Source organism: Mytilus californianus, unplaced genomic scaffold, assembly GCF_021869535.1.
Source record: "Mytilus californianus isolate M0D057914Y unplaced genomic scaffold, xbMytCali1.0.p SCAF_6, whole genome shotgun sequence".
In the NCBI taxonomy this organism is placed as follows: domain Eukaryota; kingdom Metazoa; phylum Mollusca; class Bivalvia; order Mytilida; family Mytilidae; genus Mytilus; species Mytilus californianus.
In genome coordinates, this window is record NW_026262712.1 from 10,019,195 (window position 1) to 10,039,427 (window position 20,233).

Sequence of the window (20,233 nt, forward strand, 5' to 3'; positions counted from 1 at the left end):
CATGATTGTTACATTTATCATAATCTGCTCCTTCGTTTAACAGCATACGAACTATTTCTGAATAACCATGTCTACAAGCCATACTTACAGGCGACTGATCTCTGTTGTCACATTTATTATAATAGGCTCCGTTGTCTAACAACATCCTAGCAATTTGTGTATGACCATATCTACAAGCCATCTGTAGTGGTGACTGACCCCATTTGTCAAATTTATTATAATCCGCTACTTTATTTATCAACATTTTTAATATTTCTGTATGACTATGTATACAAGCCTTCATTACAAGTGACTGCCCATTATGGTCACACGTATTATAATCGGCTCCTTTGTCTAGCAACATCCTTACTATTTCTGTATAACCGTATTCACAAGCAAGCATGATAGGTGACTGACCATCATTGTCACATTTATCATAATCAGCTCCTTCGTCTAACAACATTCTTACTTTTTTTGTATGACCATATTTGCAAGAAAGCATTACAGGTGACTGGCCATCATCGTCACATATATAATAATCTGCTCCTCTGACTAATAACATCTTTACTATTTTTATATAAGCATAGTAACAAGCCATTAACACTGGGGACTGATCATAATGATCACATTTATTATAATCTGCTCCTTTGTCTAACAACATCCTAACTATATCTGCATGACCATGTATACAAGCAATCATTACAGGTGAATGACCCAAACTGTTACATTTATTATAATTTGCTCCTTTGTCTAATAGCATCCCTACAACTTTAGTAAGCCCATAAATACAAGCCTTCATTAGAGGTGACTCCTCCCCTTTGTCACATTTATTATAATTTGCTCCTTTGTCTAACAAAATCTCAACTATTTCTGTATAACCATGTATACAAGCTATCAATACAGTTGACTGGTCATAATTGTCACATGTATTGTAATCAGCTCCTTTGTTTAACAACATCCTTCCTATTTCTGTATGGCCATTTCCAAAGGCACTCATTAAAGGTGACTGACCCAAATTGTCACATTTATTATAATCTGCTCCTTTGTCTAACAACATAAAAAATATTTCTGCATGACCATATCTACAAGCAATCATTAAAGGTGACTGACCCAAACTGCCACATTTATTGTAATCTGCCCCTTTGTATAACAACATTCTAACTATTTCTGTATAACCATGTATACAAGCCATCATTGCAGGTGATTGACCATAATTGTCACATTTGTATCCTACTTTAACTATCAAATCTGTTTGACCATATATATAAGCCACCAATTCAGGTGACTGGTTACATTCGATACATCCATTATAATCCGCTCCTTTGTCTAATAACATCTTGAATATATCTTTATAACCATGTCTACAAGTAATCATCACAGATGACCAACCATGCCTGTTACAACCATCATAATTTGCTCCTTTGTCTAATAACATCATTACTAATTCTGCATGACCATGTCTTCAAGCAATCATTACAGGTGACTGATCCTCTTTGTCACATTCATCATAATCTGCTTGATTGTCTAACAACATCCTTAAAATATCTGTATCACCATGTTTAAAAGCCATAAGTATAGGCGACTGACGTTTCCAGTCACATATATTATTATCTGCTCCTTTGGTTAACAACATTTTTACTATTTCTGCATGACCATATCTACAAGCAATCATTAAAGGTGACTGTCCATGAAATCTACAATCGTTTATGTCAACACCAAGATTGCAACACCACTGGACCATTGACATGTCTCCAATCGAACAACACTGTAGCATGACAGTGTCACAAAGAACCTCCACGTCGTATATACGTAAAACGTGTCTCATGCCTCTATAAGTTACTTTATAATTAGCGTCACTGGTATGTACTAATTGCTCTTGTTTAGATATATCCAATGTAGTCAAATAATACAGGAATCTTTTTCTGAAATGATGTATATTCATATTGTTGTTATTAAATAAATCCTGTAATTTTCCCTTTGACCAATCATTCTCTGCATGTACAGTTGGTGATACTTTGAGGGCACAATAGTGATAAACTGATCCATATTATCGTTTCTTTCCAGTAAAAACCTTTCTCGAATCAAACAGCTGTCAGCATTCTTGATCAAACAATCGATTATTTTCTGTCCAAAGTATTTAACTAGAAAATCGAATAATTTATCATGCATAGTTGAGTAGAAGCGTGGGCCTGAGTGTATTTGGTCTTCTGTCTCTAACAATGTATGCGAATGTAAAAGACAATCCATTTCATCTTTTAGGATAAGTCTTGAGGTTCCTCTGTCTAGTTTACAGGCCTCACACGTGTTCTCAATGACAGTCCTTGTTTCTTCACTAATGTCTTCTGTCAATATATGTTCGTTGACATGGTTGTTGAACATAACACATAAAGCCAAGGCGCAGTATTTCCCAAAACACCCTCTCTTTTGTAGCTGATCAACTTGTGCTTGGTAAAGTGAAAAAGGATTCTGGAAAAAGTCTTTTATATCAAGTGTAGGATTTTCGTGATATAATTGACATAAAAGTGGAAAACAATCATATAAACATAATAATCTGTAATTTGTTGAGCTTTAGTGTTGAGATATAACTTAGCTATTGCTTGTTTTTCAGTTTTTAACAAACACATGTTATCTGACAACAAATTACACACACATGACTTAAAAATAGATAATGTGTCAAACTTGTCATCTTGGTAAACTTGTAATCTACATGCTACAATTATTTTTGCTTTCTTAACTTCAATAAACTCTTTAATACGAACAATTACTGGTTCCCAAACTTTGATATCAGTTTGGTTTAAAGAAAAGTTTCCACATAAATCATCAATAACAAACAGTGTTTTCTGATTTGGATTGTAAAATTTGACAATGTCACCTGGATCTGTTACTAAAAGTATGTCGTATCCATCTGCGCTCATTTGTAAAGCCACGTGTCGTAGAGTGGCAGTCTTCCCGACACCGGAACTAGCAATAATAGTTACACAACTCTTCTCCTGTAAACATGACAGGACATTATGGGCTGCTCTAGAGTCTACAAACATCTTATCCTTGATTTTCCATTTTTCAAGAATTTTATTGATTTGTGCTACAAAAAATACTTTGATTTAAGTTCACAATATCATGGATATTCAAGTTAGCGTTGTTGATATAACTTAAACGAATAAATCTATATCCATTGAAACGAAACATACAAATTTCACCGCTAAAGATTCACATGAAACAACTACAGTTCGAGAAACAATTCAATAATCCTGTTGGTAGGTGGATTGTGGAGGTATTTTACTTTGTGGTTTAGTTTTATAGCATACGATAAGATAAGTGAAGGTTAGAATGCATGTTAAACTAATATTAACTAACCACATTTTGAGCTAATATAAAATCAGACTATTTGGACAATGTGTTGTTCGTTGTTATTAGCCTTTGTTTACGTAGTAGTCGTAGTCGGGCATTTGTGTTTGTGTTTGTTGTATTGTCAAATAATTTAGTAATGCCAGTTATCCGTTTGTATCACTTATCTGTAACTAGAAGAATCCAATGGTACAATATTATCATCCATAGTATATACTTTAATTCTAACACCTGACATCTTATCTTTTTATTTCTAAAGTTCAAACATTTCAATCTGAACTCCCATTATTTCCAATAATATTCTACATTAAAATCTGATTCAGCCATTTAACGTTACCACCTAACTTCATAGTGGGTTACATTAAACAACTTAACACTACAATTTGACCTTCTTTTATAACCTTACATTTTCACCACTAGCACTTCTAATTTTTTACCTACTATTGTTTAACTCTAGGTTATACAATGACCCCTCAGATAAACTGACATTCATTTTTCATCTTAAAATTTCCAACCTTTTCGACCTACCCTCCCTTGGTGTTTTTTTTTAACATTCTAAAGGATCAATCGTGATTTTCAGTGTTGATTTGTCTGTCTAACTTTACAGCTTAACTTCCAAATGTTTACCTCTGACATTCCACGGCACTGTATCCTGATGGGAAGAAGACACCTTTTCCTGTAATAAAGCATGCGATGTTTTGACTTCCTCATGAGATTTTTTTATTTCAATATATGACAACGTCAAGCTTTCCAATGACCCCTTTAATTCTCTGATTTCATTATTAGATCGTTTGATGTCCAACATTATTTCTTGGTTGGTCTGATCTAGAGGTTTGATTTTCAACTGATCACATTCCTGTTTCATTTTCTGTCCTCCTAATCTGTCAATGGCCTATGTCAGATAGAATAGCACTCAAAATTACAATAAAATGCAAAAAAAAAAAAAAAAAAATGAAGATGTGAACAACTTCTAAGATGTTATGGTTATTAGTTGTGAAGCGTTTTATTTGAATAACTAGAGAGTCACCCTTACAGGCATATAAAATAAATAGACAAAAAGAAAGCATGTGTAAAACATGTTCTGTTTTCTAATTCTTAGCCGATTTATCTTTTTCCTTACCTGTCGATTATTTTTATTTAATCAACGTGTGGTTCGTTTGATCTCAGTCCTTTTTTAGTAAAAGTTCAATAATGACGTCACACTTTTGTGCTTTCCTCCGAATTTCCTATTGTGACGTCTTGAAAAAAAGGTGACCATGCCTGATGACGTTACATTGAATGAAGACATCTTTTTACAGATCTTTGGAAAAAAAAGATTAATTTTGTCTGCACATTGTCTAAAAGTCATTTGAGAAACAGAATCTACTACCAAATATCGTGCAATACAATATTTCTCTTCTCTCGACAGCGAAATTTTAATACTGATTCTCTGTAACTATTTAAACCCTTACATAGGGAGTGTGGCACACATGGTCATTGATCTTCTTCAAACAAACTTCACACACTGACTAATCTTGATGAAAGAAAGAAAAAATGGCAAATTTTTGGTTGCTATGCACATCAGTTGCCATAGCAACCTCCGATCATTTTTAACCCTACTGGATATCCATGATTTTAAGCTGAAAAATATTCTATTTTCTACATGATTTTTCATAAAAAAATAAATAAGACGGAGGAATATTTGTATGATTTAATTAAATATATGCATTTTAATAATGGAATTTAACAACTTATGTTTTTATATAAATTGTTAATCATAATCATATATACCCCCCTTTTTAGGTGGTTCGCATAAGGTAAAACATACCCTTTTAAGGCCATTTTTGAATGCTCACCATAATTGTTTTGCGGATACCTGAATTAATGTCAACCATGAATCCATTAATACCATAGTCTTATCTTATAAATCAAGCGAAAAAATAATCGGGAATTATGTCTTATTATGTTGTTACCATGGACACAACATGATGTATAGAAAATGCGTAGTTTTCATTTTTTCTATAAAATTGACTTTTGCAAAATTTTGAAAAAAATTGTTTCAAAACCTAATTCTGAAGTAAAAAAAAAATAGATATACAATTTGTAGAAATTATTGTTATCATAAAATTTTTAAACATATTCATATATAAGGGTATTTATTTGAACTGTTGCTATGGAAACAATTTCATGATAATACACAAATTTGAACTATTAATTTTGAAAAAGTTTCAGTTTGTTTCTAAAATGTGCACAAAAGAAGAAAAACTAAAACAACCTGCACTAAATTAAGTTTCACTGTGTACCTATATAAAAATAATGTTCTAGTATAGTATTTCATAATGGCTTTACCAAGGAAACAAATACACACTTTCTCTAATCTGGATAAAAGTGTTGATCATGAAGATGTTTCATTCTGTTTTCATGAACATGAAAAATATGCAAAAAACAAATACTCAGTACAGAGTAAACAGATAAATTTATTTAAAAAATCATATATTCAAATTGTGCAATATTTCCCATTAAACGTGTTGCCATGGAAACAAGCAGTCCATTTGCATATTTGCTGAAAAGTGCTAATTTTGACAAATTTATTTTAATGAACTTAGATACATATAGCAATATACAATTTTGCTTACATCATGCAGGTTATGTTGTTTTTGAGAAATATCAATTATATTCCAGGTAGAACTAGTAATAGTGTGGCCATATAAACAACAAATAATATGCATAAACATTGAAAACGCTCTAAAATTGACTAAATCTCTCATACAAGAACTTGCTTCGGTAAGTTTTCAATGTAATGCACATATCAAAGAATGATGATTTTTACCAGTCGGTTCATCAACTATTATTAAAATGCTGTAGTGAAGATTGAAGATCAAAATGCCACTTGGTGTTGACATTTTGGAATTAGCAACTAGTTCAAAACTATTTATACACAATAAGAATACAATAAGAAAATTGACAGTTTAGGAAAAGACCGGGCTTGAAAATTTTTGTGTAAGGCACAAACAGAAATATTTATTACAAATGCAATCAATCAATATCATGGGGGTAAGTTTTTGTAAATAAACTGATCGATTAATTGTGATTTGGTCAGTGGCAAACATCCCATGCGTATTCCGAAAGAGAACAAAATAAAAATTAAGAAAAAAGATAGGTACTGACCAAAGATTAATTAAAGGTAATACTTTAATATAATTAAAAAAAATATATAAAAAAAATTAAAAAAATTTGATTGTATATAAAAATCATTTCTGGGATGAAAAAAAAAAAAAAAAAGACAATTTCAAAAAGGTCTTGCAATAGGGGTAAACTGGATGAAGGAACATTTGAAATATCACAGGAAAATCAGGGTAAATTGAAAAAGAACAGTAATTGCAGCAGGCCACCCAGGGACCTCTGAAAGAATTGTTGCAAGGGTTCTTTAACATACAAAGGGACACTTTCTTTACATGAGGCATTGGATTATTGAAATCCGAGCATAACAAAAATTTTTATGTATTTTTAGCAGCCAATTAAAAAATGTTGGCAGACTGATAAGTTTTGACACAGGGTAGCTTTAAAAAGAATTATATACATGTACCTATAAATTAATTTTCACTGAAATCCCAACACGAATAGATGTTTCTAAAATTTGAATTTATTTTAACAAAAATTTTGATTTTACTTCAAATTGAAACAAGACTCAATGTTGATAGTATATGATATATAGCATTTTTAATAAATCCTATCACAAACAGAAAATTCTGAAAAGTTATATTTTTGCCAGCAACAAAATTATTATTCCTTAAAAACAACTTAATATTATGCATAAATTTGGATAAATCTTTCATTTTGACTAAATCTTACAGTTTATTTCATTGGAACTGTTAATCTATAAAACTGTGCACAAACGGCAGGTTTTGTTCAGAAATGTCAACAAATGCAATGAGAGACCATTTCAAAATATTTACTATTACTGTAAGTTGAAAATGCAAAATTGTTGAAAAGTATTAGTTTGACAAAGTATAAGTTTCAAGCATTGCTTAGCCATGTTTATACAACATAGTCCAGTTCTACTGGTTGAATTTCTGACGATAAAGAGCTTCGTTCGTTCACTCTATGTACATGTACTGACACCAGAAAGAGTGAAACACTTATTGACTACACAAGACACAGAGTCTTTTGATGAATGACTAAGATGACTTTAACTTCCGGCATATCATCCAGCTACCTCCAAAGCATATGCTGTTACCAACAAAACAATTGAAACATTGAATCTTACATTCCATTGTAGTATTTTTTTCGGAAAGGAACAATATTTTTCCATGACCTTACTTGACATATAATTGACAGTACAAGCTTAGAGCATTTTTTTTTAATGTCTATGCTGTATCTTAATATTCTATATGATTTTTATCCAAATCAAGCAAAAAATGCTAACAATCAAATTACATGTCATCAGAAAACTTGAAAGTTATAACAAACAAAAACTATGAATTAGTCACACAAACTTAGAAAGGAGAAATTAAGTGTACCTATCTATTACCCAACTCTTCATAAGTTTCCAATTTCTCTTCGATCCTACCCTTTTTTCCCATAAGTTTCTATATCGGTATAAAATGTCCTGCATAGGCATGAAATATTTGCATGATGTTAAGCAACTATCGTAAAAAAGTACAAAATATGAACATTTGGAAGGATGCCAATATATTTCTATTTTATCTTCTGGTCTTAAATTTCCCCAGTGAGCAACACACTTATAGTCAGTGTATTGTTTCACATTTTGTCATGTCGGGACATTTTATAGATAACTAAATCGTATGGGTTTTGCTCATTGTTTTAGGCAGAATGACTTTTAGTGAATCAATAAGCAATGAAGATGTCCATCAGATTATTTTTTTTTAATTTTATGCCGACAGGCGAGACATATCTCTTTGTCAACATTTCATATGAAATATATAGTAAATATACACCTGAAGTGATTTTGTATGTCCATGCATTGTACTTGTTCGATATTACATGTTTATATATATATATGACCTTTGAAACCTTGTCAAGTAAAGTCAATTAGGGGACGACCATTTGATATTCTGGGCCGGTTGTTGGATATTTTTCCAAATTTGATCATTTTCATCTGTTGCTACGTATGCTTATTTTCATCCGCGGAAGGATGTGTGGGTTTGAGATTTTTTTCTTTCCAAACTGATCAGTTATTTGCATCTGTTAACGCACATTTATTTTTCTTTGCCGTGAGAAAATTAATTTTCACTTTTGTACACATGCATATGTACTCTCAAATATCCGGCAGTTTATGTTGTAGAATATTTATTATCATCCTGTCTTGTTTAAAATTATTTATTTTCAGTTCTTACCAGGCAAAGGTATTCCCTTTCAAAATCCTCTTGCCCCCTCCATTTCAACTAAAAACTCAAATGGTTGTCCCCTTAGAAATAATGTTGTTATTTTGTATTCTTCAACATACTGAAATTAAGAAGTGTTATGTAGATAAAGATGTTGTTATTTTATGTGGGGAAAAAAAGAAATGATGTAAATAATAAATTTGAGCTATACTAACCTGGGCCAACGGAGAGCACAATGCATCTTGCCGTGAAGACATGTTGGACCTGTTGCTCCTTCAAACGGTGGTTTTTCGTTCTAAGATTAATTGTGAACTGCTTAACTGGATAGTATTTAACGTTTTACCGTTCGCTGACTACTGTATTGACGATTGTTTAGTTCTAGAAAATAGTTTTCACAAATAACAATATTATCAATACACAGGACACAAATTCACACAACATTATCATCTTATCCCAATGAATTTCTTTTACACTAAAAGATATTTTCCTACAAGGAGTTTAAACACGAAATTCAGTAAAAAATTTTGGTAGCAAATAGCTCTCTGTCAAATTATTTTCACTGAACACCTTTTTACCTCTGCACTGAAGAGTTCTAAATAGACCAAAGGGAGATAATTCGTTTAGTAAGGAATATTGCGCGATGATAATTTTTTAGAAATTAACTTCACACATTTCTAGGTAGATTCCCCGTATTTTTTTTAAATTTTTGATAAAAACAAGACTGAAATGAATTGTTCTTGTGTTTCCTTTTAAAAGATGAAGCCGCATTAGTTCACTACACAAAACATTGTATTTTTTCCCTTGTTACCATGGTTACCAACCAATATATATATCGGTTTGAAATATTTTTCTGACTTGGCTATTAGGATCTCCATCTCAGTCCATTTTCAGAAAGATCGGTGACTATGTGTGCCGAAACAGTTTAAATGGTCACAGAGAATGGGTATTAAATACTGAAAACGCTCGGCGAGGCTCGTGTTTTAATCTGTAAATTTAACTGTCTCTAGGTGGAGAAATATCGTATCATACTCGATGCAATGGTAGAATCTGCATTTATCTGATGAACAACTTAAAACATCCAGTTATGACTATCTATCATGGAAGTTATACATACAGAGCCGGTACATTGAGCGAACCATAGTTCGTAATGAAGTAATATATTTTCGATTTCATCAATTAGGCCTACATTTACACATTTGCATATAAACTTACACAATTATTGACACTAGTTCGCTCAACTGTTACCATCTTTGTGACATCCTTGGTTGTCAAAAGGTCGTTTGCTGTCATTACATCCGCTGATATGGTGTAGAATAAATCATGCCATATTGACAGATCTGCATAATTATTTTGTGAGGAACAATCAGTAACACTGTTCGCAAACTTTGAGGGAAACGGTCACAAATGAATAAGACAATTTTAACAGTTCTTTGCACAGAGTCTAGTTCAAAAATGCATACATCGCACAAAATTGACGAACCTGTGGATCTGATGGCATACTTGATTAATATGACCAGAAACTGACATTTCCTTCGCCAAAAAAATAAAAATTGAAAAAATTGGGAGCAGCACTTTTTCCCTCCCATTTTTTATCATAAAAAATTTGGTACTTCTCCTATCTATTCAACATCCTTTAAAAAAGGAATGCTGTTAATTTTAGACCATTTTGACATTTTAATAAAGATATGAGCGTCCAAAGTTTAACCCTGTTTATCTCAATGTAAGTGTTGCAAAACGTTCTTTGACCAATATAGTTGCATTAGACACGATCTAAATCATACATCTTGTTGTCTGAGCTGCAATTTTAATGCGAAGTCATTAAAGTCGTTCTTTAAGTATTACAAACAGTGGTGAATTCATGTTGTCAAAAACAAACTTAAACATTTCTTAATGGTTTATATATATGTAACGATAAAAATATTTTCTTCTTAATTATATTAACATGCCTAGTAAAGTATAAAAGAAATGGTTAAGAGAATAAGCATCACAGGAAAATTCAACCAATGTAAATGAGATATTGGAGAATTAATATTTATGGACGGCAATTACACTTGTAAAATCAATTTATACAATAAGTTTCATTACTATAGGTTACACTTTGTTAATATATGTTCAGCTGTTTCACAAACAACGCCTCTTTTGTGGAGATATTTAATATTTACAGATATTTTGTTTTGTTTACCTATTGGTTCCCAGATATGATCTCGATGTTACATCTCGTATATTCGTAGGTGTACAGTTTCAACAATGTTTTTTTTTATTAGCACTAATAAAGAAACAATTTACAGGAGCGATATCTGAATGATTCTAACAAAAGATTCCTCGTTTTGAGTTACAAATGGCAAAATTCGTTTGGCTGTAATTTATTCTATAGGTCTTCCTTATAATGTAGATACATTTGAACAGTTTGTAAACTGTTGCTGTTATTGAGAAACATTTAAGAAAATGAGATGAAATATGCATTTAAAAATAGTTAGTTTGATCAATTTTCACGATAACCGTTGCTATGAAAGAAAATATCACAAAAAATAAATTATCTAGTTTTTGCTTTTTCTCTAACTATATATGAAATTTACATGAAAGATATATATGGTGAACAAAATGATTATAAATGTTTGAAAATGTCTTTTGTATATCTGATTAGCTTATTTCAGGAAAATTAAATTGTTTTTTTTACTTTGGAATTAAGACGAAAAAAGAAGTTTATTTAATAACCAAATTAGGTATGCACAAATTAGCATATGCTATTTGACCAAATACCAAATTGGTTTATCACTGTTTAGCAGATAAAAGATTAAAAGATAATACAATATAAACAGTCTTAGGTCATGCATCCTTCCGATACTTATATTTTGATGTTGCACAAGGTCTTACTGTTTATGACGTCTTTTACAAAGAAACAATCGGAAAGGTCGAGGAAACATTCTTTAATTTTCGCGGATTGAGGGTAAATGGTATATTCGTGATATTTAATTTCGTAGACTTACCAAAGCCTACTTTTAAGCCAATAATGTTCATTCTTTTTTTATAATAAATTTCTATTTATTTGCACATGAACCTATCCCAAAAAAATCCCCCAAAAATATTTGATCTGATGAGAAAAGCCGTTTCAAAAGTATGGTTTTACGTTAACTGCTAAGCCAATGTTTCATGTTAATGATTACAAACATTTTCATCCCCGCAACATTCTGTATTTGCCTGTCCAAGTCAGGAGCCTACAATTCAGTGGTTGTTGATTGATGTCTATCCAATGTTTACTTTCCAATTTTTTGAAAAAATAATTCACCTATTTTTGAAATTTTTACCTATTATGTATGTTTGTTTTGTTCACACATTGTTGTCAATATAATGGAATTTTATGCGACTGTCACACAAGTGAGAGGTATAGCTAGCTATAAAACTAGGTTTACTCCACCATTTTCAACATAAGGAAATGCCTGTACCAAGTCAGGAATATGACAGTTGTTTTCCTTTCGTTGGATGTGTTTTAATTTTTGGTTTTGCCATTTGATAAGGGACTTTCCGTTTTGAATTTTCCTTGGAGTTCGGTATTTTTATTGTTTTACTTTTTCAAATTGTTGGTTTTCTTGTTTAAGAAAATACTCTTATAAACAATGGGAAAAAATAGATGAAATAGGTAATGAATTATTTTAAAGCGATGGGCAAACAATTCTTCTGATTTCCAAAGACAATGCCGCCTTTTCAAGAAAATCAATATTTGAGTCTCGACAGTTTTAAATATTTTGTAAACTCAAATTTCATTTTCAATTATATGCATGAAATATTTTATACTCGATAAAGTAATCCGTATGTATACACAGTTATCTAAAATAGTTTTTTTCTTAGGAAATAAGACCTAACAATATTTATGATATTTAAGTCGTTCCACTTTTCAATGGAAAGACCTATTGATTTTGTTCTGATCATTCATTTTGTTTACTTCTTCCGCCCAACCCTTTTCTTATGATATAAAGTTGTTTCGCAAGATGTCGCTTAAATATTTTGGATATTATATCGAACAGTTATTGCGCTTTTGAAACTCATTCTTCTTAGCCGAATTCTTTTTAATGAAGAGTTATCTCCCTAAACACTGTTTTTATTGTTAGTGTATCTCGTCCTTAACCCCAAAACATAACGACAAAATTGTCCTTTTTACAGGCAAAATTATATATAAACCATATATTTTTGAACCCAGTGTAAAACACTATCATATGAGACCGGAGATGACATTTTCTAAACCGGAATTTGGCAATTATCTTCTTTATTTAAGGATGTTCGCTCCTCATGTTTTTGATATTTTGCCAGATATTCGGAATCCTCTGGTTTTATCCATGTAGTACCATTAAAAAATTTCTCCCGCTAACCTCAACTCTTCTTTTCATAATTTTATTTTATATAGTTTAAAAAGCCATATTTGAAAATGCTATAAAATCCTAGTTATTTTTTCATAATTTTCGAAAGAAAAAGGGTGCCAATGTAAAATGTATGAAAAGTCTAGAGAGAATCATTTCCCGCCAAATTTTCAATGGCTTATATCTCGAAAACGAGCACACGGACCTTACATTTTTTTCTGCTTTTTTAGTTTCTTTATTTATATACTATCAATTTATAAAAGTCTTTTAAAAAGCTTGTTATTTTGAAACAGAGGAGCGAACATCCTTAAGGCAAAATATATAAAAACCTGATATTTATTGAATCAGTATGAAGAAACCTATGATTGGATTGATAGGTGTTTCTCGTTTCTCGTTTTTTATATAGATTAGACCGTTGGTTTTCCTGTTTGGATTGTTTTACCCTAGTCATATTTGGGCCCTTTATAGCTTGCTGTTCGGTGTGAGTCAAGGCTACGTGTTGAAGGCCGTACTTTGACCTTTAATTGTTAACTTTTTAATCATTGTGACTTGGATAGAGAGTTGTCTCATTGGCACTCATACCACATCTTCTTATTTATGTTAGGTTATACGATGTCAGATTCAAAAGTTTTAAACATATCCCAAATATCCTTTTTACATTTTTCAAACCCCCCCCCCCCCCCCCCCCCCCAAAAAAAAAAGCGCCAGACTGAAAAGTAGAAAAAAAATGATATGATGGTTAGAACAAAATCAACAGGTTATATCCACAGAAAGGTGGAACGACCGAAAAAACGCCGACAACGATTTGAATGTTCACAGCCGATTCAGAAAACATCATTCTTGAAAAATCCTAGAAGTATGAGTTGCCTATACTATTGCAAAAAATTCAGCAGGACAGATTTTTCCAAATATCAATAGCATTATTTGTATGGAAGATTCCTTATATCTTAATCCGTTTTGTAAATTATTCTAAACTCGCAACTAATAAATAGCAAATCTCTATATTTTTTAATCAGAAATAGATAAAAAATACATCATTTATAAAATAAAGAATGGACATTCAAATATAAGTTGTTTATATGACTGTATATTATTGCACATACACTTTTTCACGTTTCATATTTTGTTTCTTAACTTTTAAATGCAGATAATGTTGTAATATAGAATTCTATTTCAGTCCAACCATTTTATAGTATTGAATTTCTACTTCAATTTTCAAGTACCAGCTTTTTACTTTCATTTTGTCATACCGTTTATGTAAAATAAATTGCACCAGTTCAGTTCTTAAACAGCACTTTCTTCAAATTGCTTAATATATCATAGTACTAAAGAAGTATTTTAAATTTGTTATACCCTGTAAACTAAGCAGAAAAGAATTGAAGACTTCATCTGGTAATTTTTATTACCATATTTAAAAATGATGGAGCTGAAAAGGCAAAAAAAGTTGGTAGTACTTCATCAGTGCTATATTATTTTGGTACATTTCAATACTTTTAAGTTTAAATACTAAAACAGTTGATAAGCAAAAGTATCTGCGATAACAATCATTTACCATCTTTAACAAATAAACTGTCCAAAAGATTCAAAGTCAACGATCCAATGCTCAAACATTAGCATTAATGGTTTCCCAAAAAGTGTCCATATAACTTAAACATATAAACTATGCAACAATGTCAAAGTATAATACTTAGTAAAATTAAAATAAAATTGAGAATGGAAATGGGGAATGTGTCAAAGAGACAACAACCCGACCATAGAGTAGACAACAGCCGGAGGCCACCAATGGGTCTTCAATGCAGCGAGAAACTCCCGCACCCGGAGGCGTCCTTCAGCTGGCCCCTAAACAAATATGTATACTAGTTCAGTGATAATGGACGTCATGCTAAACTCCAAATTATACACAGGAAACTATACTTAGGACGCAAGGCTATATAATCTCCATGCAATTTAGACAACTCCATGCCAACTATCATTGACCTATCAGTTGTGCTTCCCCTAAAACTGGCAAAATAACGAACGTGTAAACTATTAAAAAATGTCAAAATCAATGGGCCCTTACTAAGGAGGCGTGACTAGATAATATCATTGGAAATGAGATATTTCGATACCAATATACCTCCAGATAGTTTTGATTTACCATAAGTAATCCCCCTAAAAATGATCAAATAACACAGGAGTAAGTTTGAGATGGTCTATAATTGGCACCGAAAAGAAAGTCCGTGGTTTTGACTTGGTGAAAAGACAAAAAAGGCAGTGAAATAGAACTATTTTCAAGTTTTTCTTGCAACTCGTTTACATTTACATCAAAAATAGGCAAATCGTAGAGATTTTTGTAAAACTTGGCAAAGTCGTTCAGATTTATAACCAATTATCTTGGAAACATAGACCGCAGACTTCGACAAACTAAATATATACGTTAGATATAAACTTTATAACGAACATCATGTTAATATACTCATCATAGATACCACAATTAAAATTTTGTACGCAAGACGCGCATTTCCTCTACAAAAGACTTATCAGTGACGCACAAATTATTAATGTTACAAAGGCAAAATAAAGTACGAAGCTGAACACCATTTAAGACTCAAAATTTCGAAAGGTTTTGCCAGATACAGCTAAGGTAATCTATCCTTGGATAGAAAATCCTCAGTATTTTTTAAAATTCAAAGTGATGTAAACAGTTTATTTTATATGTATGACCATATCAATGATAAATCATGTCAACTCAGAAAACAGATTTTTTTTTCGTTGACGCATGCTATCTATGTTTTCTGTCCAAAACAATGATGGACATTTTCCAGTTTTTATTGAATTTCGTGGAAAATCAAAATGAGTCATATTTGTGACGTCATGAAACGAACGCAAGTACTTAAACCAAAATATATATATATATTTCCTATCTAGTCATATACGCTATCATTATGACATTGGTCAATAAATCCTAATTTGAAATTGTAGGTCAAAATATGGGTCATTTTAGAACCCTATCGAACCTACTACTTTTACGTAAACAGAGCAAAATGTTCATTGTCAATGGATTGTGCAGGTGGACCCTAGTAATTTCTATCGAAATCATGTGTGCCAATACTAAAACAGCTGCATACCAAATTTCTTTGACGACCCATACGTAATTTTCCTTAAACTGATGTAACCATAAATCACAGTCAATTGTTGACAAAACATGCATCGGTAATAGCACTACTAAGTCCTCACGACTTCTATTAGACGAGACAAAAATCGTCAATAGGGCATCATAATTATCATTTCACTTTATATTGGTATCAATAAATCCAATACAAGGTTTACTTTTTTTTAATGAACCTATTGTCACATTTTCTTGTTGTAGATACTGCTTTTATAGTCTCATGATTGTCTATTCATTTTGATTGCGGGGTCGTGAGTTCAATCATTTAGGAGTTAAAGCAAATACTTTAGATAAAGAATAGTGAGTCCAGGTAGGTTGACAATGTTTGTGTGGTGACTAGGTCAACTGACATAAATTTTATGATGATGCAGGGTAATTTTAGTCTCAGTTGACAGAGTGGTTTCAGTTTTGACAAAGAAATTGACAGATGAAAGACAGAAACCACGTGATAATCAAAACACACACTAGCCATTTTTGACAAAATGAAGAACCAATTGATTTTGAGGAAACTGAATTGTATTACTTACTCCAGTTATATCAGTCCAGGCAGTATTGCAGAATGTAGTGTCTATTTTTCCATCATCTAGATGAGCCAAGTAGTTCCTGTAATATTTTATTCTTGCCAAATCAGCTCCTGGTATGGTCTCTGTAGATGTTAGTAATTGGTCATACCCGCCATGAGGAGATATCATTGGAGTCAGATTTCTTAGTAAGGTTATCATTAAAGTTATGTCAAATATTTTTGAATCAGGAATATCTGAAAAAAAAAGAAACATACATGTAAGATAAATATTCAGTGGTCTTTGTCGTCTCGTTCTGACTGGTCTTAGACGTATATTGGTTCCCTTATTCAGATGGTCCCACCCCCATAATTATAAACAAATATATACGATAAAGCGACAAAAGATACCAAAGGAATATTCAAAATACATTAGTCCAAGAGAAACCGACTAGACAATAAACCCGTAACACAAACAATATTTTACAAAACTTAAGACCGATCAACACGAACCCTACCAAAAACAAGGGGTGGTCTCCTGTGCCCCGGAAGAGTGGATCAGATCCTGACCCACCCGTCACGATGTTCATTGTAAGCACAAAGGAGAAGCCCGGTAAGGGCTAAATTTGGGCTAAAATTGGAAGTACATCTGATGAATTTTTGACATGTTTTAAACACTTAAGTATAAAAAATAAGATGTGGTATGATTGCCAATGAGACAACTCTTCACAAGAGACCAAATGACACAGAAATTAACAACTATAGGTCAACGTACGGCCTTCAAAAATGAGCAAAGCCCATACCGCATAGTCAGTTATAAAAGGCCCCGAAATGACAAATGTAAAACCATTCAAACGAGAAAACTAACGGCCTAATTTTTGTACAAAAAAATTAACGAAATACAAATATGTAACACAGCGACAAACGACAACCACTGAATTACAGGCTCCTGACTTGGGACAGGCACATACATTTAGAATGTGGCGGGGTTAAACATGTTAGCGGGATCCCAACCCTCTCCTAACCTGGGACAGTGGTGTAACGGTACAACATAGGAACGAACTATAAAAATCAGTTGAAAAAGGCTTAACTCATCAGATGGATACAAATAGAAATACATCTAACAACAACACAGAGTGGACGTGGCCGGGTACTTGTACATCACAACAACAAAAAGACACTGATCTGTGAGTACTCGCAGTTACTGACAGCTAGTTCAAAGCCAATAACAACTAATAAAAAAAAAACATGCATCTAAGACTAAATTTTCAATCACTACACATCCAACATACAATGGAATAAGTGTAAAGACGTCATAAACAGTCAGAGAAAAACATGATCTTGTGCAATGCCATGATAAGGTACCGACAGATTGTTGATCCATGAATGTGCATATGTATTAAAAAATAATATTTAGTTTGCTTTTAATTTACTAATAACAAAATCAATATTAGTACCAATAAAAACAATATTCAAAGATCTAGTTACAGTGTTGAATTGGTAACCTTTTAGAATAAGTTTATTCAAAGGATCGATAAGTTACCAGGATCGTTTCTAAATTTCTGGGCACGGTAAACAACATCTCCGTAAAAATGAGGATGTGCTATCCCGTTTGAAATAAGTTTTCTACAGGTACAACCAAACTTCAAAACCAAATCTTTACATCTATGGAAAAATTTACTAAAGATTTTAAGTAATTTGTGGTAACGGAATCCCTGAATTAATAATTTACCAGTAATACATAGATTACGTTCATTAAAATCCAAAATGTCACAACAGATACGCGCATAGCGAACGAGTTGTGAGTTTGGTCATAAACTGTGATTTTTAACAGTACAAAAACAAATCTGCTATTAGAGGGGCGCAATTAGTGTCCATAGGAATACCTACAACCTGTCGATAAACTTTGTTGCCGAAACGTACATAAATACTATCAAGGAGAAAATTGTCAGCTTCAATCATCTCATCACACCTCCAGTAAGTATATCTAGCAAATTTACCTTTCTCATTAGAGAAGAAGGCTTTAAATGAGTTGCATCAAATATATTTGTATTCAGATTTACCAAACGACCATTTAATTAAATAGGAAAACTTTTGTTTGATAATATTGTGTGGAAATGTAGTGTAAAGAGTTGAAAAGTCAAAACTGTCAACAGAATCAAAAGGACCATCAAAAGCACGTAATTTATCTAAAACATCCAAGGAATTTTTTACACTCCAAAAATAGTTAATCCACTATTTTCATATATTTTATTACAAAAGTTAATGATAAGTTCTTTGATAGAAGTTAAGGAACTGATTAAAAGCACTGAAAGATTAGTTGTAGAACACTTACTAGAGGCCGAGATGAAACGATATTTTACTGTTTTTTTGTGTAGTAACCAATACATATTAGGGACCTTCAAATGTTCAGAAGAGGCTTAAGCTGTGATGTGGTTATGATATGTTTGTTAAGTATATGACTCTCTGTGGACCGTACGGCGTTGAATGTAGATGAATTTAAATGTCATTCTTAAGAACGTCCGTGTAGTATTTACGGCATACCACCACCACATTGTTGGCTGCTTTGTCGGCCGGTACACACACAAACCGCTTTGAAAGTTCTTGAAGTTTATTTCTTATTCTAGAAATAGGCGTGTTATGTACTCTTTTATTTATTTCTGAATTCTTTTCAAAATGTGATATTCGAATATCCACAACATTCATACATTTATTTAAATAAGAATCAAGAGATTTTTGTCAGATTATCCCCGTTTACACTAATTTTTACAATACGAGAAAAGAGCGTCTTTTGTGACCTGACGACACTGTTTCCAATCTATTTTAGATGAAGGACGATATTTTGGTCCTTTTTTCAAAAAGTTTTTGACCTCTCTGTCTTGGACGATATTGAGGTCCCCCGTAATAACATGGCGATAAGGATCATATCTAAACTTCGACGATTCACAGTTTCAAGTTAGAGGAGTAATATTTTCTACATTGACTCTTATGTTACTGACGTATAATTAAAAATTAAACTTCTGCTGTTTTTTTTTGTATGGGTACGAAATAGTTGGTGGTACTGTGTTATCAAAATAGGGAAGTATAAAGTTTTGAATGATAGAGTTATTAAATATACTCGATAAGTTGATAAAATCAATACCTCTGTTAATATATTTAATTTTCAGAAAGTGCCGTTTATGATTTTCAGGTTTATCGATACGCGAGAACAGCCTATGGTGGCAAAAAGCTGTAATTATACACAAATATTCATATAGTGGGCTGAAGAAAGAGATTGTGTCACACTCCTTGAAAATATCATGTAATTTACTAATTGGTATTTGACCCAGTTAACATAATGATTGATGCCTACCATTGTTTTTAAATATAGATAGGAGATTATCAAGTGTATAATTTATACGATGTTTAATTCGTTGATTTCGATTGATACGTTTGCCATGAGACCTATTATTACGTTGTCTTTTATTAACAATATTCATCAAAAGAAGAAGTTGTAAATATGTTCCCTTGTCCAAGTATATTGTCATTTAGACCCAAGGGATAAGCTGTCTAAAGCCGTTTAATCCAAGACAGTTCGATAATTGTA